This window comes from Petromyzon marinus, chromosome 49 (genome assembly GCF_048934315.1).
Source record: "Petromyzon marinus isolate PM22_M1 ecotype Great Lakes invasive population chromosome 49, UKy_Petmar_22M1.pri1.0, whole genome shotgun sequence".
In the NCBI taxonomy this organism is placed as follows: Eukaryota; Metazoa; Chordata; class Hyperoartia; order Petromyzontiformes; family Petromyzontidae; genus Petromyzon; species Petromyzon marinus.
The window spans coordinates 4,900,374-4,925,227 of NC_133715.1; the positions used below are offsets into that span (position 1 = coordinate 4,900,374).

The window sequence follows — 24,854 nt, forward strand, 5'->3', positions numbered from 1 at the left end:
CTTAGGTCGACGCAGCCTCAAGCCTGGTGTGGTGTGTTAACATCGCCACTGAGGAGACAAAGGCGGCCGGGCGTGGTGCTGGCCACCCACTCGCTTGTGTGCCGTGCCTGCCATCGTAAGTGCTACTCGCTAACAGCACTTGCCCCAACAGTCTGTTAAGGCTACACGGGGGATCTTTGTCTTTGCGGGTGAGAGTGAGTCAAGGCCGTAGCCATGGAGTCATCTTTGGGGGGGACCAAATCTTCCAGGGGTCACTGTGATGTCACAGTGATGTCGCTGGCCAAACAACATTTAATTTAGAACTGCTTTGTGTGTTTAGCTACAAAATGGGACCTTTTTTGCCAGTATCAAAGTATGAAAAAAATAAGGTTTGTATTTGGTGTTTGAACATCTTAGCACCTGTTTTACTGCCAGAAAGGGTACACATATTCTTACTAGCATGATCGGTTACGTACGGTGCGAAAGAAGTTAATCTGTGAAAACAAGTGGACGTGTGTGAAAAAGAAATGCCATAGCTCATCGGAATCCTCGAGTGTAAATAAATATGATGACATACATGCACATGGAGCAGGAATCGCAGGTCGGGAGAGGATTCCTACTCGCTCGGATGTCCTTCAGAGTTCGTGTCCGCGTGGTGAACGATTTGGCAGCATCGGTGCAACGTGAAAGGTGGTCCAAGCCTCCAGATTTCTGCTGAAGAGAAACATGGTACATTGTTGTTTGGAGCGTTCAACACGCCCTACATACATACACCTACTAAGGGCCGCCCCAAGGCCCTGCTTTTTATTGACCCTTACGTATGAATGAGGAGCCTACGTGGCATCATTCTGCCAGGAGCCTCTGGATACCTCTGGGCGGCCCTGGCTGGACAGATCGTGAGAGCACTAATGTCAGCCGTGCCACGAACGTGTGCGTTTGAAATTCGACAAAAATGGCTCTTCTTAATTCTTAGCTCTTTCGGTAAAGTCACGTTGAAGGGAAACAATAAAATAATAAAATATATATAAAACAATAAAAATTCTCACGACGTTTTGACTGTAACACAAACGGTCATCATCAAATGATGATCAAATGATGATGACCGCACACCGATGATGACCGTTTGTGTTATGGTCGAAACGTCGTGAGAATTTGTATTGTTTTATATATATTTTATTATTTTGTTGTTTCCCTTCAACGTGACTTTACCGAAAGAGCTAAGAATATGAATTACTGCAGTCACGAAAGCTTTAAATAAAAATTTATGGCTCTTCTTGTTATTTTGATTGCCGACCTTTGACCATGGAAGTCCATACTCTTTGTTTTTTTTCGGTAAAGTCACGTAGGTAAAATAAATAAATAGCTGAGGAAACAAAGGCGGCCGGGCGTGGTGCTGGCCACCCACTTGCTCGTGTGCCGTGCCGGCAATCGTAGGTGCTACTCGCTAACAGCACTTGCCCCAACAGTTCACCATGGAAGTCCAATTTACCATAGATGTCCAGTTCACTATGGAAGTCCAGTTTACCATGGAAGTCCATTTCACCATGGAAGTCCAGTTCACTATGGAAGTCCAGTTCACCATGGTGTTAATCGGAAGTGTGCGGAAGGACAACAAATTAAACACAAAAATCAATAATTAAGAAACGAGTTTCCAATCGAGATGAATTAAAAAGTGCATTGCTCCAGTGGCTTCCTAATTTTGGAAGGAAGAGCGTTCCAGACGGCCGCAGAAGCGCATCTGAAAGCGATGCGGTGACCACCGCCTCTGTTCGATGGTGTTGAACCAAAGATGCTGGGATGATGCACGCTCACAAGGCCGTGTGGCTGGTGGGATGGGTTAAACATGCTTTCGTTTTAATGTGTTTACGCGGAGGGACAGATATGGTGAGGTGGATCGTTTGCTCGTTCAGCATGATAAGGGATCGTGGCTGAAGGGAGACCATGGCACGCGTTGTGACTCTGCAACGATGATGGAAACTTACCACCACCTAGTGGCGACTGATTTCTCTGCTCAGTGAAATAACATCACGGTCAACTCCAACCGGGATCATCGTTGTGCTTGCATTAACCGTACCAGGTAAAGCCCACTGAGCTTCAGTGATACCCCGGTTTACGTCAGGGATGCGTTCCTAAAAGGTGCGGCCACGAATATCGAAACGACGTTCAATCAAAGCTTAATAAAGGTGTTTGGGTTAGATCGCGTGTCTCGTGCAGAGACACTGACAACAGGGAGTTCAACACATCCATCAATGACACTGTGGCGTGGAAAGTAAAAACATATATATACAATTGTGGATGACGTTTCGGGTAATTGCCCTTCTTTCTAGCACAATTGCCCTACTTAATGTGCTATGAAGAAGGACCGTTGCTTGACACATCACCTATTTTCAGGCCACACACACAGTGAGTGTTGTTGTTGACGAACTTGTAGAGATGTTTGTTGTTGTTGACGAACGTGTGGAGATTGTTGTTGTTGTTGACGAACGTGTAGAGATGTGTGTTGTTGTTGTTTGTACATCACCGGCAACGCCGTAGCAGCAGCAGCAACGCGAGCAGTCAGCTAGGTAACTAACAACAGGGGGCAGTGCTAGCACAGGTCGCACTGTAGCACAGCACACCACCATTGTCACAATCAGAATCTTTATTCAGATTGTAGGAGTAATCCGATGCGCTATTAAGCTCTTCTTCACAGATGTCCAGGAAGGGACATCTAAAGGAGGCAGGGCAGGGCCTCCTTTAGATGGAGGCAGGGCCTCCTTTAAAATTAAGCGAGTGTCCAAAGCTAATTTAACAAATATATAACTTATGGACGGTTTGTTTGAATGTTGTTCATATTTTATTTTATTAGGAGGCAGGGCCTCTTTTAAAATTAAGCGAGTGCCCAAAGCTAATTTAACAAATATATAACGTATGCACTGTTTGTTTAAATGTTGTATCATATTTCATTTTATTAGGAGGCAGGGCCTCGTTTAAAATTAAGCGAGTGTCTAAAGCTAATTGAACAAAAATATAACGTATGCACGATTTGTTTACATTTTCACATTTTTTTGAATTTACAATTGACGTCTAAGGCATTGATGTTTAAGCCGTTCGGTCGTGGTAGTAACAGCTTTGCCTGTGGTCGTGAAGAGTCATAGTCGTACAGTTTGTTGACTGGTTTCACTAAAAAAATTAACTAAATTACATTTTTTTGTATTACCAGGTAAGGCCCACTGAGCTACATATATCTTTTTCAGAAGCGACCTGGAACACAAATGATAGCTCAACGAAGTGGCTTATCGCGTGGGAAATGTAAAGCATCCAAATCCTCTAAACGCGTGATGTTGATTCTAAATGTGGAGGGGGAAGAACCGGAGGACCCGGAGAAAAATCCACGCGATCACGGGGAGAGAAACACACAAATTCCAAATATGCAGCAGGCGTCAGGGTCGTGATGTAACCCACGACCACCTGTATACCAAGCGAGGTAGTTAACATCTCGCCACTGATGTCTGTGTAGGATGCGTCCGTCTCGAATGCTTATTGTGTCAATTATATTTCTGCACAACTACGCTAATAATGGTGTTGTGTTTTATAGAGGTTATGCGTCGAGCTAGAACCCACACCAAACAGAAAACATCTGGCAGTTCAGCAGCATTTATTGGCTCAAGCGTGCGAGCGAGCCTGACTTTGCTGACGAGACATTGAATGTCAAAACCGGTCCACAGTTTGCTCGCGTTCATGCAACGCTGCAGAAATGATGCGCACACACACACACAGAGAAGGCCGCATGGCCGACGGGATGTGTATAATAAAACATCTCATCGTTTTTTTAAATTCTGTCGCGAATTTAAAAACGAGGACGAACCGTCCGATTTGTTTGGTTGCTTATATTCTTCCACGAGGACGCTCGTGATTTAGAGCGTTAAAAATAATGTCGCGGCAATATAATTTGTATATCATGATAATAATAATAAAAAAAACAATGTTACGCCGGTTTACTCAGGGACGCCTCAATCGTGTCTGGCGACTCTTTCCTACAAGGGTCCTGCTAAGTTGTTTGTAGTAAGGGGGACGGTGTGCGGGTGGGTGGGGTGGGGGATCCATGATTGCTGCCGTGTAAGATTCCTAACTGGGCAATGTTGCGCCGTCAATGTTTCAAATTCACGAGGTCTTTAACGTCCGATGTGAAACAGACGGCACTCAGAGACCCCCCCCCCCCCGCCCAATGTGAACCAGGTCGGTGCTCACAAAGTTAACTACCTTGCTCTGTGAAAGACCCAACGCGGAAGATCCCCTGGGGTTTCGTCTTCCACGAAGCTCATCGGTGCACCACAAACCGCATATGCATTGTGCAAACCCATGACAGCAGATGCGGATGCCTGGCGATTCACAAATTGAGAATAAATTATTATTATTTTTTTCATCCAGGAGTGGTGCGACTGTGGTCATCCAAGAACAGACCGTGACAACGCAATATCCCCGGGTCTACGCATACGAAGGAGACATCACAGCGATGATGAACGCCACTGCTCCTTACGCGGTTGTCTGGCTCGACCACCTGAATGTAAAATTGTAGCTGTGCGTCTACGTGAGCAGCCGTACGAAATAATAATAAAAAAATCCGGCTGGGCTGGTTGGATTGGAATCGCGAACCTCTGCAATAAGTAGCAGGTCACCGCCCAATATAAGTTAGTGGAGTCTATGAAATAACACCGGGCATTTGGTAGCGAAACAATTGACAATGTTGTGATACGTATGTGCTGTGGAAACGGGGCATTGCCTGAAACGTCGCCTGTTGTAGTTGTCCCCTTTTAAGGACGTGTTATTGACGCATGCGTTGCATTTTATGTCTAAGATTTAGTTAAACTCTGCAGCCTTGTCCGTTAAGTGTGTCACCAATTTCCCTGCACTTTCCGTGTCTAGCGGTTGTCTTGATAACTATGATGTCAGCAAGGCACAGACGGTTAATTTTATCTCCGTCTATCTTCATGCCTTTCCTTCTCCCGTCCATTTTTTGCTAAATATCTTCCATTACCCCCACGGGTAACCATGGTGAGAGCGTATCTTCTTGCCTGAGTCGTCATCTTCTGATTTGCAATGTTATTTTAGTCACGCAATATCAGTGTGACTGTTGCACCTCCATGTATGTATTATGTATATTGAACTTCTTTCGCGCCGTGTGTAGCAAACCGTGCGAATCAGAGGTGCGGGAAATATTATTGTCCTATGAAACGATTGCACATCTATCAAAAAAAAGAAGACAGGGTCAATGACGTTTTACTGTGAAGTAAAGCGAGCTTGCGCAGGACACATCGCGAGAAGGAATGGTAAGCCAGTGGACGAGATTGGTGACGGAATGACAGCCCAAGGAGGGGGATGCGCCCGACGAGACCAACGTTGCAGAGACGGAGTGATCAGATCGTCTCACGTGCAAGTGCCTGGTGGACTGTGGCGCAGCGGGACCGTGAGGGAAGGCGACAGCGTAGGGAGGCCTTCATCCATCAGTGGATAGACCATGGCTGGCTGCTGACGACGACTGTGTACATCTCATGCTGTGTTCTTCATTGCAAAGCCAGCGAGGCCACTGACGGCCCCTGGTGGCCTTTAGCACGTCCCCTGAAGTGCGTCCCCCTAACAATAAACAACTGCGAAAACACCCCCCATCGTGCTGCTGTCAAACCCCCCATGATTTTAAAATGTGGCGGCCCTCGTACTGATGATGTTTACTTCTCGGCGAAAGTGGCCACCCTCTGAAAATGAGTGAAGAACATTGCTCTAGCTTAAATTTCGATTTAAAGCTTTCGTGACTGCAAGGATTCATCTTCTTTGGTTCTTTCGGTAAAGTCACGTAGAATGAGAATAAAATAATAAAATTAAACAATAAAATTCTCACGACGTTTCGGCCACAACACAAGCGGCCTTCTTCAGGTGAAGAAACAAAAAACTGTCGGGACGACAGAGCTCTGTCGTCCCGACAGTTTTTTTGTCTTTTGTTCCTTCACCTGAAGAAGGCCGCTTGTGTTGTGGCCGAAACGTCGTGAGAATTTTATTGTTTTATTTTATTATTTTATTCTCATTCTACGTGACTTTACCGAAAGAACCAAAGAAGAGCATTGGTCTAGTTTGTTCCCTTATTTGGGCACACCAACAGTCTTCAACAGAGAACAGCCCCCGCCTCCGACAGAGATGACGGCCCTCTGCTAAGACTAAACTATGGTTCATTTTAACCAGGTAAGGCTCATCTCCTTGGTTCTTTCGGTAAAGTCACGTAGAAGGGAAATAATATAAAACGTAATAAAATACAATTATTTCGTTTTGTTATGTTATAATTGTTTTTATTATTTTATTATTTTTAAATAAAATAAAATTATTTTATTATGTTTTATCTTTATTATTTTATTTTTTCCCTTCTACGTGGTGACTTTACCGAAAGAACCAAGAAGATGAATCCCTGCAGTCACGAAAGCTTCAAATCAGGCAAGGCTCACTGAGCTGTGTAGCTCTTGTTTTCAGAAACGACCTGGCCACAAATGAGAGCTCAATAAAGTGGCTTTTCGCGTGGAAATGCATCGCAGACAGATGCTCTATAAACGCATGTTGGATCTAAATGTGGAGGGAAAACCCAGGGGACCCGGAGAAAAATCCACACGAGCACGGGGAGAACACGCAAACTCCAAATTTACAGCAGGCGTCAGGGTCGGGATCGAACCCAATACCTACTTGTATACCAGGAGAGGTAGTTAACATCTCAGCACCCTTGAGCAGTGGGACACTTTAGCTTCCACTTGAACTAAGAATCGTGAAGGTACCTTAATATGGCTCTATGAGTATACGGCATCAACATTAGAACTCTGACAATCTTTAATACCACGGCAATATCTGAGCTTACAGCAATACCATTGAAACCTTAGAATAACATGCAGCATGGAGTCTGGCTGAGCCTGGGACATTAGCAAAGGACCAAACAATCATAAAGCGTAGTATTCGTATGAATAGGTGTTCCCTAATAATACACAACGAGGTTACATATAATAGACTGGACGCCCTGCCCGATTTGAGTGAGTTTTGTTGGCTGGGCTGTCTAGGCGAGGGTGTAGGGCCGGAGAGTGACCCTAGCTGGACCTTTGTGGAGTTCTTCAGGCCATCACAACAGGATGGACGAGTGCACCGCATAGCTTACGCAGCTACATGGGGTTAATATTTCCACATCTGCAAACATAGTTTTAAAAGACATAGAAACCACTTACACAGTATTAATAATATTAACCGTGCATAATTTGCTTCAGTGAATGCGTCTTAAAGGAACACTGAATTATGTATACATATCTTTTTTTATGAATATAATTTAATGAATAATTAATGGGGGGGGAAGGTACGCTACTTAAAAGTCTTAGTTGGAGGCAATGAAAGCGTGGTGAGGGTTTTTTTTTTGTAATACCCATTTACACGTCCCGTTTTAATTTTGAAGACGATAATGAGTGAGGAATTTATGAAGAGGAACGTGCCCAGTGACGGCGGGTCGTGATATTCCGTACCGTTGCGTGTATGTGTGTCTTTACAGTCGTCGCATTTCAAATGTGTGACTTTATAAATTGTAATCATACCGTACACACGGTTGTTTTTGGGGGCGTGACGAAACACCAGCGCAGTCCTGCACTGCGTCGTCACATCAAAGTTCGATTCCGGACTATAGATGTCTGATGGGACTCAGGGTGAGGGGACATTGGGGTGAGGTTAGCGATGGGATTCAGGGTGAGGGGACATTGGGGTGAGGTTAGCGATGGGATTCAGGGTGAGGGGACATTGGGGTGAGGTTAGCGATGGGATTCAGGGTGAGGGGACATTGGGGTGAGGTTAGCGATGGGATTCAGGGTGAGGGGACATTGGGGTGAGGTGAGCGATGGGGTGATATCAATGGGAGCGTTTTTTCACCAATATGATGAGAAATAAGAATAGGATGTTACCTCTTTATGGAAATTAAACAAGTGCTAAGATGTTTAAACACCAGATAGACACCTTTTGCAAATAGACACCTATTGCAAATACTTGTGGGAAAACAGGCAAGCAAACACGCTCTGATAATATACAGTGAGGGAAAAAAGTATTTGATCCCCTGCTAATTTTGTACATTTGCCCACTTACAAAGAAATTATCAGTCTATAATTTTAATGGTAGGTTTATTTGAACAGTGAGAGACAGAATAACAACAAAAAAATCCAGAAAAACGCATGTCAAAAATGTTATAAATTGATTTGCATTTTAATGAGGGAAATAAGTATTTGACCCCTCTGCAAAATATGACTTAGTACTTAGTGGCAAAACCCTTGTTGGCAATCACAGAGGTCAGACGTTTCTTGTAGTTGGCCACCAGGTTTGCACACATCTCAGGAGGAATTTTGTCCCACTCCTCTTTGCAGATCTTCTGCAAGTCATTAAGGTTTCGAGGCTGACGTTTGGCAACTCGAACCTTCAGCTCCCTCCACAGATTTTCTATGGGATTAAGGTCTGGAGACTGGCTAGGCCACTCCAGGACCATAATGTGCTTCTTCTTGAGCCACTCCTTTGTTGCCTTAGCCGTGTGTTTTGTGTCATTGTCATGCTGGAATACCCATCCATGACCCATTTTCAATGCCCTGGCTGAGGGAAGGAGGTTCTCACCCAAGATTTGACGGTACATGGCCCCGTCCATCGTCCCTTTGATGCAGTGAAGTTGTCCTGTCCCCTTAGCAGAAAAACACCACCAAAGCATAATGTTTCCACCTCCATGTTTGACGGTGGGGATGGTGTTCTTGGGGTCATAGGCAGCATTCCTCCTCCTCCAAACACGGCGAGTTGAGTTGATGCCAAAAAGCTCCATTTTGGTCTCATCTGACCACAACACTTTCACGCAGTTGTCCTCTGAATTATTCAGATGTTCATTGGCAAACTTCAGACGGGCATGTATATGTGCTTTCTTGAGCAGGGGGACCTTGTGGGCGCTGCAGGATTTCAGTCCTTCACGGCGTAGTGTGTTACCAATTGTTTTCTTGGTGACTATGGTTCCAGCTGCCTTGAGATCATTGACAAGATCCTACCGTGTAATTCTGGGCTGATTCCTCACCGTTCTCATGATCATTGCAACTCCACGAGGTGAGATCTTGCATGGAGCCCCAGGCCGAGGGAGATTGACAGTTCTTTTGTGTTTCTTCCATTTGCGAATAATCGCACCAACTGTTGTCACCTTCTCACCAAGCATGCTTGGCAATGGTCTTGTAGCCCATTCCAGCCTTGTGTAGGTCTACAATCTTGTCCTTGACATCCTTGGAGAGCTCTTTGGTCTTGGCCATGGTGGAGAGTTTGGAATCTGATTGATTGATTGATTGCTTCTGTGGACAGGTGTCTTTTATACAGGTAACAAGTTGAGATTAGGAGCACTCCCTTTAAGAGTGTGCTCCTAATCTCAGCTCGTTACCTGTATAAAAGACACCTGGGAGCCAGAAATGTTTCTAATTGAGAGTGGGTGAAATACTTATTTCCCTCATTAAAATGAAAATCAATTTATAATATTTTTGACATGAGTTCTTCTGGATTTTTTTGTTGTTATTCTGTCTCTCACTGTTCAAATAAACCTACCATTAAAATTATAGACTGATCATTTCTTTGTCAGTGGGCAAACGTACAAAATCAGCAGGGGATCAAATACTTTTTTTCCGTCACTGTATATGTGCATTGTCTTTCTATGTGTATTGTCTTTATATGTGCATTGTTTTCATATGTGCATTGTTTTATATGTGCATTGTTTTTTTATACGTGCATTGTTTTTTTACATGCATTGTCTTTATATGTGCATTGTTTTCATATGTGCATTGTTTTATATGTGCATTGTTTTTATATGTGCATTGTTGTTTTACATGCATTGTCTTTATATGTGCATTGTCTTTATATGTGCATTGTCTTTCTATGTGTATTGTCTTTATATGTGCATTGTCTTTATATGTGCATTGTCTTTATATGTGTATTGTCTTTGTGTGTTCATTGTCTTTATATGTATATTGTCTTTATATGTGTATTGTCTTTAAATGTGCATTGTCTTCATATGTGCCTTGTTTTTATATGTGTATTGTCTTTGTATGTGCATTGTCCTTATATGTGCATTGTCTTTGATAACTGACATCCTCTTTTATGGCCTTGTCTCGCCAGCGTTAGGCTAGAGATCACAAAACAGCGAACAGTGCAAAGGTAATGCAAGTATATCAAGCATGCATAGCTCGGGATGTATGTATGTTAAACTTCTTTTAAAAGCAGTCAACCGCGCTAATCGGTGGTGCGGGGGGAGGGGGAAGGACAACAAACTAAACACAAAAAGCAGCTCCATGTTAGGACAGGTGTTTTGTCCAGGTTGTATTTATGTCTCCCGCGTGCTTCGATGGTGTGCTTCACGACGATACATTCACTCCAGGCCATGCAGGAATGGGATTAGCACAGGAGACAACCCAGCCATGAATGCCGCGGTGCTCGGAGTGTGCCGTTGATGCAGCTTTGTTGGCTTGGATTTGGTCTGGAGCCGTGCAGTTTCTGGGAGGTCTTAGAGCAGTGTTCTCCACTGATTGCCAGTGAGAGCGGGGGGGGGGGGTGTTCTCACTCCTCGTGTATTATCGGGGGCCACACTCAAGGCCACCAGGGACCCGCCAGTGGCCCGCGGGACCTCGCAATGAAGAGCCCCGACTTAGACACTGAGGCTGGACACGGGGTTCGGAAGACGCGAGCTGTCAGGATCGCAGAGCTTGCCGGCGGTCGTCAGCCACGCGGCTCCTCTGTGCTGGGTCGCGACGTCGCGGCAGAAGGAGGGGAGGAGGTTGTTGATGATCTGGGACGCGACTTCATGCAAGGGGGCTGTGGTGAAGGGGGGCAAGAGGGGCGGGTTGCTTTAGCAGGGCCAGGTTTCTGATAAGCCGATGGAAACCACGTGGGTGGAGGAGGAGAGAAAGGAAAGGAGGATTCGAGGCAGGAGTGATGTCCGTGTTGGTGTCTGGATCGGGAGAGCTGGACCTTCACTAACCGAGCCGCTCGACAGAGAAGTGGTTGCCATTCGAGCCCAGGTTGCCTGCGAAGGACTCTAGGAATGTCGTGGCAATGCAGAATTCGGGAAGATAACGTGGCAGGTTCAGAGCTGCGGATGTAAATAGGCGAGACATGTGCTGGGTTGGACTGTGTGCAGGATGGATGAAGGCCGATTGCCGAGGTAGGCGTTGGAGTGGTCTTCAAGGGTCCAGCGACCAAGGGGAAGACCTCAGAGCAGATGGTGTGCGTGTGTACGTTGAACTTCTTGTGCACCGTACGTAGCCAACCGTGCTAATCGAAGGAGGCGCGGGGGAAAGACAACAACCTAAACACAAAAAGCAATTCTAAGGAAGTTATTTTTCAATCCAGATTATGTAACATTTGCAAGGCTCCAGTGGCTTCCTAATATCGGAAGGAAGAACGTTCCAGACGGCCGCAGAAGCGCATCTAATGGGACACTGGTCAGGCAGATCTTGGAGGTCACGTGTCGGCTATGCAGCAGTTACGTGATCTGCCAGAGAGTAGACAGTGATATCAGCTGCTTTGATCATGATGGCATCTTCATCCTGTACACTACAGAACAACGAGCGTTCACTTATCATTGTCAAGATTCAACGATTTGTTTTATGTATGGATAAGTTGCCAATTGCTAACGAACCTTTCCTGGACATCCCCTAAGATCAACTTGGCCTGAATTGAGTATCACCAAGTGCTGTGGTGGTGGTGGTGGTGGTTTGTATGGGTCACGAACAGCAGCACTGCGAGAAAGATAAACGTGTCTGGGTATATGCGTGACGCTGGTTCCCACCATTACCAAGTAACAGCCGTGCCGCGCCGGTCTAAATAGGCGCTCGCAAACAGCAATTCTCCCAGACAATCAATCCCGGCTAAACGGAGGTTGTTTGCTCTGAGCTCCGACTAAACACAAGAAATGCTGTCGCTGTCAGAGAAACTTAAAAAAAAATCCCACCTCATAACCCTCTAACCCTTCGCCACGCATGAACAGTTTTGCCAATTATTGGAAAGGAAATGGGGGTTGCTGTTCGTGATAGTGATTATACATGCCCGAGTAGCGCACCAAAAAAAAAATGCTCCAAAGTGTTTGCTCAAACAAGGCATTTCATTTTGTTACACAAACAAGCGACTGGGAACGAAGCGCCTCCGCCCGGGCCTGTAAACACGTTCGCCCTTTATTTTTATTTTTATTTTTTTGGGGGGGGGGGGGTCTTCATAAATTTAAATGCGACTCGTGTTTGAAGTTGAGCTAAATTCGTTTTTTTTTCGTTCTGCTCTATGGTGGTGAGGATTTTTTTTCCCCCTCTCCCCGCTTTATTTTGTTTGTTTTGAATCGAAAGGTGCGCAGAAAGGCAGCGGTGAGTTCCTGTTCATGGAAATATTTGGGTAATGTTTATTCTTGTAGTGGTAGTAGTGATGGTTACTCATCACAGCACTGGAGCGGTGGCGCAGCGGTGAGCACGCTGCGCTGCCAATGTGGCGACCTGAGTTCGATTCATGGCCACGGCGTGCGAACATCAGTGACAAGTGATATCTTGAATCGCCCCTGGTCCACACCTCACCCCCAAACCTCCCACTTAACCGACCCCGCGCTAACCATCGTGGTGAAGTATGCTCAAACAATCCCGACAGGCATGGTGGCATGGGGAAAGCCTTCATCCAGCAGCGGATAAACACAAAGCTGTCAATGATTAATGCTATGGCACTGTGCTCTTATAAATGTCCACGCAGGTCGTGTCTTATTAAGCTGGCCTTTGACAGCTTCATAAGGCACGAACTGCGTGGACCGGCTCACAATTATTTTTGTTTGTTTGTTATTTATATGTTATCCATGATTATTTATTTAAAGTGACCCGCTTAACTTTTCTCAATTTTTCCTATGGCGCTAACCTTCTGACCCCTGTGCCCCTACTGGATGGATATCTGTTAAAAAAAGAGCTTCATAGCTCATCAGATTCAACTCCCTCCAGTCCAAATAGAGATTCTGATTTATGGACTATGGCCGTCATTTCGCGTTGTGGTCTGGTTCCCTTATGCATCACAAAGCTAAACTCAAGACGATACTAAGCTATTTATTCTTATTTTACCTGGTAAGGCCCACTGAGCCCACAACCATTTCCATAATCAGAATATTTAGACTGGAGGAATCCGATGTTCAAGTAGGGACATCTAATGGAGACAGGGCCTGCTTTAAAATTAAGCACGTGTCCAAAGCTAATTTCACAAAAATATCACTTATGAACGGTTTGTTTCAATGTTGTTCACATTTAATTTTACTTGAAATTAACGTTTAAGGGGTTGATGTGTAAGCCGTTCGGTAGTGGTAGTAACAGCTTTGCCTGTGGTCGTGAAGTGCCATAGACGTAGAGTTACTTGACTGGTTTTACTTAAGAAAAAAACTAGACTACTAAACAAACACAAGTTCCAGGTTCGTTTGAACACAGTACACAAAATCCGTGATTTAATCCCATCTGTAAAGGATGTGATTCCTGACATGCAATACCCTGGTGTCTACAATCTGATTTGTGGTTGCGGCAGCAGTTACATTGGGGAAACGAAATGACATCTCTCGGACCGCGTTTGTGAACACAAGGCAGATCTGAAACACGGTAGGACCAATACCTCTGCTGTTGCCGATCATTGTTTTAACGCTGTGGGCTAACACGAAATAGATTTTTCCAAGACGGAGGTACTCTGCAAACCTACCGGCTACCTTCAGAGATTTGTTCATGAAGCCATCCAGATATATAAACACAGACACAACTTTAACCGAGAGGATGGGTACAAACTGAGCAATCATAGGAAGGACGTTATTAACCAGGTTAAGTCTAAACTGACTGTGATGTTCCAATGCTACCTGCCTATGTCAGCTATTATTACCGACTCTATGTGTGTCTCTCTCTCTCTATGCCTCTCTCTTAGATCTCCCATGCTCACATGTCTTTTGCATTGCACGCTCATGCCATTGGATTGCACTCTCATACTCACATGTCCTTTGGATTGCACCCGTTGGGTTGCACTCCCTCGCCGAGGAGGCCTCTCTCCTCCTATCTCACAGTTACATGCTAATTTCTCACATTAACATCACTAGCCCCGGCCACTTCTTTATGACCCTTGGGCTACACCCATTTCAAACCTTTTAAAACAGTCTGCATCAGCAGCAGACCGTGGCTTTCCCACCTGATGACGGACGCTTGTGTGTTGCGCCCAAAACGTCGTTATTTATTTTATTTTATACCTACGTGACTTTACCGAAAGAACCAAAGAGTATAGACTACTAAACTTTTTTTTTATTTTACCAGGTAAGGCCCATTGAGCTATATAGTAGATATTTTTCATAAGGGACCTGACCATCACACATAATAGCTCAGCGAAGTGGCTTATCATCAGGTGGAAATGCATAGCAGCCAAATACTCTAAACGCGCGATGCTGAATGTGGAGTGAAACGCCGGAGGACCCGGAGAAAAATCCACGCGACCACCGAGAGAGAGAGAGACACCGCAAACTACACATTCAACAGGGTCGGGATTTAACCCATGACCTCCTGTAATCCTGGCGAGGTAGTTAACATCTCCTAGCCACCACAGTTGAGGTGACCGGACGGCCTGGCGAAGAGGGGATGGGAGCGGCGTGGTCACGTGATGGTGACGCTTTGTACGCGAGTGCTCCTCTGGGTGGTGTTCGTATCTCTGCAGCAGTGGCCAAGACACCGCACCAGGCCACACGGCACTACCACTACCACCCCGCTGGTCAATCCCCCAGGAGACAGAATTGAGCAGACGAGTGTTTTACTCCTCTAAGCATCGCCCCCCCCGCCCCCCGCCGGACCAAATTGCCACAGCTATTTTATACATTGAATTTAATTATGAAAAAAAAACCTACCTTCACATCAAATTTTACTGTAAATATATTCAGTATAGCTATCCAGTAATTCAACGATCAAATTGACATTTATTTAAATCTAATTAGACGTGAACGATTATATGAGTACAGGGCGTGTTTTACTTAAGGAGCACTCGTTCTACCCGTGCTTCGCTACAGCAAGACATTTTAACTTAGACCCATTTGTTCGCAAAACGAGCAAATGTTTGCTTAGCGAGCGGAAACTGATCGATAATATGCGTCCCGTGGCAGCAGGGAGCGCACGGTGGCCCGCGGCTGTTTCTTTACCAACTCTCCTGTGCTGTGCCCGCGTGATCCGTCGTGTGGAGGAGGGGGATTTGTGGTAGCAATGTAATGGGTGGATGGGGGGAGGCGAGGGTGGGGGGTGAGGGGATGGAAGGGGTGGGTTGCGGGGAGTGACGGGAAGAAGGGGGGTGGGGGGAGGAGTGGGTGCGCTAATTAATTGCAGACGCTTAGGACAGGAAGTCGCGTTTCGTCTCGCATCGAGGCTATAAACCCAGCAATCCAGGTTCGATTCCGAGCCACGGCGAACATAATTGGCGAGTGATATTTGAACCAGCGGTCTTTTATTGCTGCTCCCTCCACCCACAGATGTCTACCCTTTAAACAACAAATGCCAGGCACCTGCAAGCACTGTGGTTCTTCATGTGTGAAAAGTGTTACATTTGATGTTTTTTTTTTACTTTCTTTTTTAATTATAATTTGTATTTCTCACGGAAAAAATCGTTGTTCAAGAGTGGAACATTATGGGGCTGAAACGTATGTCAGCGTTTAGCATGGGAAGAGTCAATGGGAAAACGATGATCATTGTTTAACGAGGTTTTCACTTACCGAGCAAATTTTTCGCGAAACCCATTCCGCTCGTTAGGCCGAGAGGCGCCTTATACGATACAGGTCTAGAGTTCGCCCGGGGACACGGCCAGGATTGAGTGTGAAGGTCACGCAGGGGTCATGGGATAACACCCAGATAAATTATTAAACAGGGGCGCTGGCAAAGGAAGGTGGGGCAAGGCCGAGACGCGCCTTGTACGATACAAGTGTAGAGGCTTGGCGCGGCGGGGGAGGGCCCAACAAGATACAGATTTACGAGAAAAGAGATGAGAGACGGTTGGTTTATCGAGAGGTGTGAAGAAAGGGGCTCTCGGGGAAGAACATTCTGAAGTCAACAACAGTGTTCGTATCCTACAAGGGCTCGGGTTGAATCGGATACATTTCCACGTGATAAGATGCTTTATTGAGCTATCATTCGTGATTGCCAAGTCGCTTCTGAAAAAGAGCTATATAGCTCAGTGGACCTTACCTGGTAAAAAAAAATCAAATAGTCGATTCAGATTAATATTTTTTAAAAATTTATACTGGAGGAATCCGATGAGCTATGAAGCTCGTTTTCACAGATTGTCCAGTAGTTTTCGCAGATGTCCAGTAGAATGGAACAGTAAAGTTCCCTGAGCAGCACGCCTGGTGAGGATTTTCACAACGATGCTATCATGCCCACTGCCAATGTGCTCGAAGCGCACTGTTGCGTTCACCGTGAGACGTGGACATCTCTCCACGTGGAACCCTCGCGGAAGGCAGTGCGACACCACCCCCATCGTTATCGACTCTGGCCTCTCACAAGACGATATCCTGAGGTCCCCTTCCCGTTGTCTGTCATTAACACCAGCCCGGGGTGGCGAGGGGGGAGGGCGAGGTGGATGTCGGGTGGCGTCACCTTCTCACGCGCCCCGCTGCCGAGGTATTCGTCGCACGGGACAACGGGCACGGAGGTTTCGTCATCGTCGAGAAGCCGCAAATGAGCCAAATTAAATAACAAACGCAAATGTATCGCGATTGGAATGTTGCTCAGTCAGTGGTGACCCATCATCTCTCGCCACACCTGAGAGGGCGGTTTAATCGCGGGCGGATGCAAGCCGGTTTTTGCAAACACCGTTTTTGGTTTTTTTTCCCAACAATGCCAGCTCAAGTTGGCTCAGCTCCTCGGGCACAGCCGTTATGGGACGCAACGGCTGCGATATGTTAACTTCCTCACCTGCTATGCAGGAGGAGGTTCGTGGGTTCGATCCCGATCGCCACCCTGACGATGCCTTTTGTATACTTGGAGTTTATATGTTGTATGTTGTATGTTCTCCCCGTGGATTCTTCCGCTCCGGTTTTTCCGTCCACACTTAGAATCAACATCACGCGTTCACAGTGTTTGGCTGCTGTGCATTTCCACGCGATGATGAGCCACTTCGTTGAGCTATCGTTTGTGGCCAGGTCGTTTCTGAACAAGGGCTGCAAAACTTAGTGAGCCTCACCTGGAAAAATAAAAACAATGAAACAATAAGAATAGGTTTTACCCTTTCTGGCAATACAACAGGAGGTGTTTAAATATTTAAACATCAAATAGAAACCTTTTGCAAGGCGTAAAGTCTGCATTAACCACACGCGCTTGGGGCACAACATGCAAACATTACTTTGGCAATATACGCATTGTCTTTGAATCTCATTGGTCTACACCAGAGTTAGCCAATTAATCTTACCTCTTCTTGTTGTTTCTCATGCAGCCAGCTATGGCTCTAGGATTTGGTGTTACATGTTATTTATGTAGTTTATTGTAAAAATTCGGTCACAGTCCCTATGATCACTGTTACGTTGCAATTATGGCTTTATTTTTTGGTGATTTCGAAAACGTTTTTTGGTGTGGACATGTTTGTTTTGTTGTAGTACGGAGTTAGACTGATGGCCTTAATCTAAGTTTCCTTGTGGTTGTTGTTGTTGTTTGACTTGCATCCCACTGGGATTTTTTGCACACAGAGTTGGTGTACGGTGCTTTTTTTCAGGAATATTTTGCTGTTTTTTTCATGGATTTTCTGTTTGCACAGTCACATAATAACTTTAAGATGTTTTTCTTGTTCATGTTTTTTTGTTTGTTGTGGTTGCACCCGATTCAAGAGCCGAATGGCTGACAGGGCTATACCAAATTAAATAAACTGAAACTGTTTCGTTATTTTGATATTGGGATTAAAGGCCCCCTATATGTAACTGCTCACCCCGAGCTACCAATGCTCCGATACGCGCATTGTCTGTGTACTATCGTGATTTGAAGCTTTAGTGACTGCAGGAATCCATACTCTTTGGTTTTCTTTCGGCAAAGTCACGAAGGTAGAAAATAAAAATAAAATGTCCGTGTACTGTTCGCCTTTTGGCGTTCTTTGGTCGAACACTGCTGGTGAGGCTAGACCATTAAGACAGCTGTTTCTGGTGCAGGCCAATCAGTTTCAAAGACGACGCATAAATTGCCATAAAAGTTTAAACATTCGGATTGCTTCATCGTTTTGATACTGGCAAAAAGGCTCCCATAGATAAAATAGGTTTGTTCGTGTGCCATCCCATTGAGCCACCTGGCCACTGGAGTATGAACACAAACACCCTGTGTCGTGAATTCGGGCATTTGAAGGCAAGTTGGAGGGTATTTGAACGGGAGCTCACGAAAGCATTTTAATTAAACAGCCGTTCGTGCACGAGTTATTTAATAACCAGGGGCTGAGTGAGCAGAACGGCCGTGTGTGGGATTTGCTGGGTGGCTGATAACTCGGAAACAATGATGTTTCCACCGAAAAGAACAGTTGAATCGGTGACTTACACGGTCTGGCATCACTCCGCATGATACCTGCACTAGGTATTAAATATGCCGTACAGGCACACGTACGTACAGGCACACGTACGTGCATGCACACGTACGTTCGGCCTTCAAAGTACGCGGCTTCTCGTCGCAAAACAATAAAGTTCCGCCTCCCTCACTAAAGATTTTTTTTCCCAACATCTATGTGGCACCAAATGTCCGGGTTCGGTTGTGGCAGTCCAAGTTAAATAGAAGCTGTCCCGATGTTCCCTTTTGTAAACCTCACCTCATTCTCAACTCATGATGCGGGTATTGGGGGGGAGGCGGGCACCTGAGGAGTGGGCGGAGCTACCTGAATAGTGAGCAGGGCTATATGAACAGTGGGCGGGGTTACATAATCGGTGGGCGTGGTTACCTGAGCAGTGGGCAGGGCCTATGAGCAGTGGGCGGTGCCAACGTCAGAACGTTCAAGCTTTGAAGAGGCATGATGCCTCACCGTGTCGAGGATTAGTTTCGTTGCAAGAGTGACCTGGGGCAGCAAAATGACAAACGCAAAAAGAAACCCAAATAGAGTAAAAAACCTCTCTTGACGACGGTAATTTGTTGCACGAAACTGGTTGTTGAGCGATTTGGTCGTTAAGCGCGTATAATAAATACATGTTAAAGGATTCATTCGTACCGATAGCATCGGAAGTTACCCATTTTCACCACAAAAAAACATACTTTCTAATATTTAAGCAATGGATATTAATACATAAAGATTCTAGCAATATTCTAAACACATAATATTAAATGAAACATGGTTAATCAATGCATTAAATGTGTATTTACTGTACCCACAACAGCCCGCCGTTAATAGAGGAATATTCGTTAAGCGAACACATTGGGCTCTATGGAGGCACTACGTGACTATACAATACACTATTATACACTACACTATACATTACTATACACTACACTACTATACACTACACTATACATTACTATACACTACACTACTATACACTATACATTGGGCTCTATGGAAGCACTACATAACTATACAATACACTACTATACACTACACTATACACTACTATACACTACACTACACATTGGGCTTGATGGAGGCCCGTCGTTAAGCGATTAGTCGTTAACAGGGGGGCTCATTAAGAGGGGTTCTACACTATACACAACACTACTATATACACTACTATACACTCCACTATACACTACACTACTATACACCACACTATGCATTCTACTATATACTACACTATACACTACTATACACTACACTATACACTACACTACTATACACTACACTATACACTCCACTATATACACTATACACTACACACGGCACTATACACTACACTACTACACACTACACTATACACTACAATACACTACATTATACACTATACTATACACCACACTATACACTCTACTATATACTACACTATACACTACACTATACACTACACTACTATACACTACACTATACACTACAATACACTACGTTATACACTATACTATACACCACACTATACACTCCACTATATACTACACTATACACTGCACTATGCAATACACTACTATACACTACACTATACACTCCACTATATACTACACTATACACTACACTACTATACACTACACTATACACTACTATACACTACACTACTATCCACTACACTACTATACACTACACTACTATACACTACACACGACACTACTATACACTACACTATACACTACTCTGTACACTACACATTGAGATCTATGGAGGACCGCCGTTAAGCGATTAGTCGTTAAAAGGGGTGCTCGCTAAGAGGGCTTCTACTGTGCAGTAACGGGTGCTCACCGTATGCGCGGTGCTTGTGGCGAAGACCCCGTGGCTATGGTCAAAGTGGATGAGGCCTTATCCAGAGGGCCACTCAAGCCCACTCAGTGTCTCCCCGTTCAGCCTCAGACACACTTAAAACGTCGTTGTTTTTATTACCGTAAACGAGACAAAAGATATCCCTTTGTAGGTGCATATATATATGGTGTACCTTGTATTGGGACACTGCATTTGTGTACATGTCACATTTGATTTCTCAACAGAATCGGCGAGGGGTTATAATACACCCATATAAAACTAGTTTTGAATCGTATAACATACTTTGACTTTTGAACAACTTTTATTTGCCGCCAGCAAGCAACAGCACTGTAGGCGATTTCGATATGAAACACACAAAGTCACCAGCAAACAAATTAAAATAAACGTTACAAATCCACGCGCTGTGGCGCTAAAATCACCGCGCACGCCACGTTGACGAGCGAGCGCTTCAGAAGGTGAACACGTGGAGGGTTGCCGTCCACGCTGGTACAGAGAGGGGCTTATCCGGCTCCCCAGCGTTAGAAGAAGACGCGCTGCACATCACCGACATGTGTGTGGTACGTGGCGTACTCCAGCCGGAGCCGCGCCTTGAGCAGGCCCCTGAACACTGGAAGCACGGAGCAGCCGTCAGTGTCACCTTCCAGCATCTTTTTTTTCTCGTTCTGTACACCGCCAACTTCGCCTGAGCACAGGCGAAGTTGGCGAGGTCATGGCGCTTGTTAGCCAGGTAAAGGCACCACCCCATATACGAAGCTGAGACATCTATTTTTGGTAAGTGTCTTAAAAGTTTCGGGAATAAAAAGCAATTTAGAACATGCCTCCTTCTAAGGGTTTTCGCAAATCCTTTTGAGTGAACAGCTGGATCTTCGAACGCATCGCTGAGTCGACCGCGCTGAAGATCCTTGCCATTGATCTCACTCCAATGATTTTACCCAGAATGCAATGCGCATGCAACGTTTATAATGTTACTCTTTTAAAATATATACACATGAGTTAATTTGGCCATGATTTTTTTTATATATATTGTGAAGGCTTTGCAACTCAACATATACTAATAGATAACACGCCGATTTACAACATGTTCATCCGGAAACATACAAAATTATTATCAGGCCAGGGCCCCATCCACTCTAAATAAAGCCATGAAGAAGGACCATTGCCCGAAACGTTACCGATTAAATATTTGTTCCTTTTAAGGCGACAGTGTTAATAGCTCAGTGGGCTTTACCTGGTAAGATTTTTTAAAAAATGTTTAGTAATATCTGTATATATTCTTAAGATATTTGTTTGTCTTGACTATAATATGTACTTCTATTGTTCTTTTGTTTTGTTCATTGTCGTAACGTGCTGACCCGCCCCTACTGGATATCTGTAGAAAAGAGCTTTATAGCTTATCGGATTCCTCCAGTTAATATACATATTCTGTTTCTGAGGGATATGTGTATTGTTTTTGTAATGAAAATTTGGAGAAATGGGCATGCAATCCTCCCCTCCCCCCACCTTCAATATTCTCAGAGCAACCAATTAGTGAACTCAGTAAATGTTTTATATACGTTTGTTGACAATAAGCATGTTGTTTATAATACTTATTTCAGTTTCATCGAGCGTCATTCATGCTAATTGCATCTCACAACGCTGTACAATAATTATATTCATAAGCCCATCAAGGGCCAAATCTTATTTATAGCAATTATTAAGCAAATTGTACCCTCAGGACATAAACAATTAATTAAACAAATTGAGAAATGGAAAAAAAAATAAAGGTATAAACAGCAAGAAAAGTTATCACAAGAGTGGTATATAAAATAGTGTTATTGTAGCAAGAAATTTAACATGCATATTTATTTTAGCGGGTAAGGCCCCCCTGAGCTATATAGCTCTTATTCAGAAGCGACCTGGCTATCACAAATGATAGCTCGACCAAGTGGCTTATCATCACGTGGACATTTATAGCAGCCAAATACTCTAAACGCACGTTGATTCTAAATGTGGAGTGGAAGTCCGGAGGACCTGGAGAAAAATCCACGTGACCACGGGGACAGAGACACGCAAACTCTAAATATACAGCAGGCGTCAGGGTCGGGATAAAACCCACAACCTCCTGCATACCAGGCGAGGTCGTTAACATCTCGCCAGAGATTAGAGCTCGTCTTCGGAACCGCTCCTTAACCAACGTGATGTGTTCAATGAGATGATGCAAAAATGTAATCTGGTTATATAATGGAAACGGAGTAATCATACGGTGTCTGCCTTTTGGTAATCTGATTACACTTACGCTGTCACTCGCTAACACGGGGAGAGAAAAAAACTCCATGCGACCACGAGGAGAGAGAAACATGCAGACTCCAAATATACAGGCGTCAGGGTCAGGTTCGAACCAACGACCATCTTGCATACCAGACGAGAGAGTGAACAATCTTGACCACCGCGTCGCCCAGGTGGTCGAGCTTGCTCTCAGCTCCCACTCACCAGCGAGGGCGATGAGTCCACTGAGTGACATGCAGGGAGCAAAGTCCCAACTTCGGTCTTCCTCTCCGTGGAAATGCAGTCCCCCGAGTAAAGCCACCCAGGTCACCTCGGCATGCGCCTGCATTGGCACTCGCTCCGTCTGTGACAAGTCAGTCACGCTTGATGACGTTCATTAAAGTACAAACGACACGGAGTTCAATGAATATTCAGATGCCATACGTGTCGGCTCTCACGACCATTGTTAAGATTTAAGAATTCGTTTATGCTCGGGTGTAGATCGTGGAGTGTATGGTGTCAGTTTTTTCTTGTTGTTACTTCAGCCCTCCACCACCCGACGGAGCCAAACAAAGCAAGTTGTTGTCACGGCATGGGACAATTTGCCAATTTGATTTGTTCGTTCCGCGCAATGGAGGAGGAGGAGGACTAAATGTTGAAAAGCAGTTGTCGATATGCGTGCTTTCCAACATCCCCCCTCCTCCTCCGGTGTTATTGATACACCAAATCAATTGGCACATTTACCCTGCACGTCGGGTGGTGTCGAGCTATAACTAACACAATAAACGTCATAAACTATGATGCATATTTGCGTCACTAATGTTGTTAACGAAAGTTAAAAAAAAACTAATTTCGCTGGTGCCCAGGTCACCTTTGTGTCCGGTTTCACCCCGGTTCATAGCGGTAAGCGGTAGTGTAGTGGCTACGAACCCGACAACACGGATTCGATTCCCGCTCACGGCCAAGAGCAGTGACGATTATCTGAACCGGTCCTGGGCCTACCCTAGGTTGACTCAGCCTCAAATTATTATTTGGTGCAGCGCGCAAACATTGACAACACCAACAACAACATAAACGGCACCGACAACAACAACATCATCAACAAACTGAGCAAGGGACACTTAGAACACTCAACACATCCGTAAATAACATTTGTGGTCTTAACAGGAGAAGTACATAATAGGCGACGTTTCGGGCAACGGCCCTTCTTTAAAACACAAAGTGAACAGGGAGACACTTTGGCTTTAGAGCAATAACTGTCATCTATCACCACTGTAATGGAGCTGTTTGTTGCTGGCCGCTGGGCGTGTTGTGCCTTTGGGTTCTGTGCTCAGCAACCGTGGTGAGGAAAAAAAAAATCACCTTCCACGTAACAAAAGGCAAAGATCCCCCGTACAGCCTAAAGATACTTTTGGGGCAGGTGCTGTTAGCGAGCTCCTATGAAGGTTGACACGGCACACGAGGGGGATGGGTGGCCAGCACCACGGCCGACCGCCTTTGTCTCCCCAGTGGGCGATGTTTGCACACTGCACCAAGTACTCATTTGAGGCTGAGTCAAGCTAGGGGAGGCCCAGGACCGGTTCAGATAATCGTCACCGGTGTTGGTGGCCGTGAGCGCGAATCGAACTCGGTGGGTACAGGTTCGTAGCGCAACTGGCTCATCGTTTCTCACCACCACAACCACCACCAAAGACAAAGATCCCCCGTATAGCCTTAAGTGCCACCACGCCGGTCCACCATCTCTACAACCACCACCACAAGAACAATAACAGACAATAGAATCAACAGCGCGCACGAAAGCCACCCAACAATTGGCACCACCGCCGCCGCCACCACTACCGAGAGCTGCCCTCCCCACGCCACGGCAAATGATTAAAATTAAAACCACAACAGTGCAATGTTGGAGCGGTTAGCAGACGGGGAAACGGAGCGCGCGCGCGTGTGCGTGCGTGTGTACGTTGCATGGTGGTTGTGTGGAAGTGTGTGGAAGTGTGTGTAGTGTGTGTAGTGTGTGAGTGTGTGGAAGTGTGTGTAGTGTGTGTAAGTGTGTGTAGTGTGTGTAGTGTGTGGAAGTGTGTGTAGTGTGTGTAGTGTGTGAGTGTGTGTAAGTGTGTGTAGTGTGTGTAGTGTGTAAGTGTGTGCAAGTGTGTGAGTGTGTGGAAGTGTGTGGAAGTGTGTGAGTGTGTGGAAGTGTGTGTGTGTGTAGTGTGTGTAGTGTGTGT

At 45.2% G+C, this 24,854-nt stretch overlaps 1 long non-coding RNA gene across 3 annotated transcripts; it reads right to left on the minus strand.

The window, feature by feature from the left end:
* Positions 1–1,789: 1,789 nt before the first annotated feature.
* Positions 1,790–24,331, minus strand: LOC142931118 (uncharacterized). Of its 3 annotated transcripts, XR_012947134.1 has the most exons (5): positions 22,858–24,331; positions 20,371–20,995; positions 18,940–19,053; positions 16,950–17,217; positions 9,843–10,833 (listed from the first exon to the last, which is right to left on the minus strand). It is a non-coding gene; the product is annotated as an uncharacterized LOC142931118 (long non-coding RNA). The 3 variants fall into 3 exon arrangements; XR_012947135.1 differs by lacking the exon at positions 9,843–10,833 and adding an exon at positions 1,790–2,108 and having other exon boundaries at positions 18,940–20,995; XR_012947133.1 differs by having other exon boundaries at positions 9,837–10,833; positions 18,940–20,995.
* Between the last annotated feature and the right edge of the window lie 523 nt (positions 24,332–24,854).